At 37.4% G+C, this 2,176-nt stretch overlaps 1 non-coding gene across 1 annotated transcript; it reads left to right on the forward strand.

Moving 5' to 3' along the window:
* Nucleotides 1-491: 491 nt before the first annotated feature.
* On the forward strand, nt 492-596 carry LOC133297554 (small nucleolar RNA R71). The gene has a single exon (XR_009749658.1). It is a non-coding gene; the product is annotated as a small nucleolar RNA R71 (small nucleolar RNA).
* Nucleotides 597-2,176: the final 1,580 nt, after the last annotated feature.

A 2,176-nucleotide genomic window follows, 5' to 3' on the forward strand; every position in this document is an offset into this window, starting at 1 on the left:
CAGAGAATTCTTGTTGTTGTCCTTGTGAATATGAAAGAATTGAGTTGTTCCCCCATTTTTGGTTGTAGGTGTTTGAATATGGATTGTTCATGTTATAGCTTCCTACAAAACAAACAGATTGAGGATATTTTGGACAGTTATCATAAACATGAGGACCATTAGAGAAAACACATGATATAGCATCAGTGAGGGCATTGACTGGTTTAGCTTCAGCAGACAGACTCATTGTCTTGATAGAGTTGTTAAGAGCTGAAATCTGTGCTGACAGTGCTGATACAACATCCAGTTCCCAAACTCCAGCAGCTTTTTTTTGTATTAAACTTGATCTTTCTACGGGCCACTGATAGTTGTTGACTGCCATCCTCTCCAATATTGCATATGCTTCTATATATGTTTGTTCTAATAGGGCTCCTCCAGATGATGCATCAACCATGCCTTTTGTTGGTCCATTGAGCCCATTATAGAATGTCTCCATTTGAATCCATTCGGGAATGCCATGATTTGGGCACTTCCTCAACAGATCTTTGAATTTCTCCCAAGCTTCATAAAAGGATTCTTCTTGCAATTGCTTGAAGGTTGATATATCATTCCTGTATTGGGCTGCCTTCATAGGAGGGAAGAACTTTAATAAAAACTTGTTCGCTAACTCCTCCCAACTTCGGATTGACTGTGGTTGTAAAGAATTCAACCATGCTTTAGCTTTGTTGGTGAGGGAATATGGGAACAACTTCATCTTTAGCGCATCAGATGTAACTCCTTTTATTTTGAAAGTGTCTGCTACATCAATAAAATTCTGGAGGTGAAGGTGAGGGTCTTCACTAGGCAGTCCATTGAATTGACCAATTGTTTCCAGCATGTCAAACATGGCCGGTTTCAATTCAAAATTTGCTGCTGCAATTTCTGGTTGAACAATCGAAGAATGAAGGTTCTTGAGTGCTAGGATTCTTTGCCCTATGATTGAGATCTCAGACTGAATTGGCTCTTCATTGCTAGCTCTTGGTCCTGTCATTCTTGCTGTCATATCAGGTAATGCTGTAGCGTTGCTACGTCTTTGCTGTCTCCTTTGAGCTTGAAACGTGCTTTCAGTTTCAAGGTTAAAGTTTACTTCTTGCTTGGTTGGAGAACTGCTCAAACGCTGCAATTAACACTCAAAGAAAAGGAAAGGTGTAAGAAAAGAAATAGAAAAGAAAAGAAAAGATAGAAAGAAGAGAGAATTTCTTCACTTAAATAAAAAGCTTTAAAGAAATCATCCCCCGCAACGGCGCCAAAAACTTGTTGTGCAATTTGCAATCAATTAAATCAATCACATAAATACGCAAGTGCACGTGTCACAAGAAATAAAGGGATGTGTGAGTCCAAGTATCGTTCCCACGGAGATGATTTATAAAGCAATGATTATTTAAGTAAAGAAATTATAAAAAGATTGATTTTTATGGTGGGGTTTATAAAATAAAAGACAATTAAAAATAAGAAAACAGTAAACTAAATTCAAAGGTATTAAGATGATGGATGAGATATAGGTCAGATTCAATTTCCCTGATACAGCAATACCGAAACGATGCTTTAACGATGCTATATCAATGCTTAATTAGTAACCGAACACTAAGGTATGCTGGGGCTTTTGGCCAACCTAACATATATACCCAATAACTAATTCCCACATCTCTATGGCCAAACTAATCACCGAATTGTTCAAGTTCAAGTTCAAGGCTATGTGGTGTGAATGATCTCTCTACCCACAACTTAATCAAGTTATAATTAACCTAATTAATCCACACAATTCAACAAGGGTCTGGATTCGGAAACCTCTCGGCCCCAACCTTCTCAATATCACATATGTATCTCTCGACATGCACACATGAATAAGAATAAGCAAACTCGTTGAATAACTAATTAAACATTAATAAAAACAAAGTGTAGGCATACATCTCAATGTTACAGCATAGGTACTTTATCACCTAACCTATAGAGCAATTTAGCTCATAATGGAATTAAATAAAACAGAGAAAAGAAAGAAAGAACTCATTGGAAAATAGAAAAGAAGATGAAAACGAATAATGCTGTAGGAAAACGTTGTCACTGCTTTGCTCCAGCAGCTCTTCCTCCTCCAAGAACCTTACTTTCTCTCTCTAAAACTTGGGAAGGGTACTACATTCATCCCCTCCCTTCTTTCTTG

The sequence above is a fragment of the Gastrolobium bilobum genome, unplaced genomic scaffold, assembly GCF_033153095.1.
Source record: "Gastrolobium bilobum isolate Gb01-03AN ecotype WA unplaced genomic scaffold, APGP_CSIRO_Gbil_v1 utg4186, whole genome shotgun sequence".
Classification (NCBI taxonomy): domain Eukaryota; kingdom Viridiplantae; phylum Streptophyta; class Magnoliopsida; order Fabales; family Fabaceae; genus Gastrolobium; species Gastrolobium bilobum.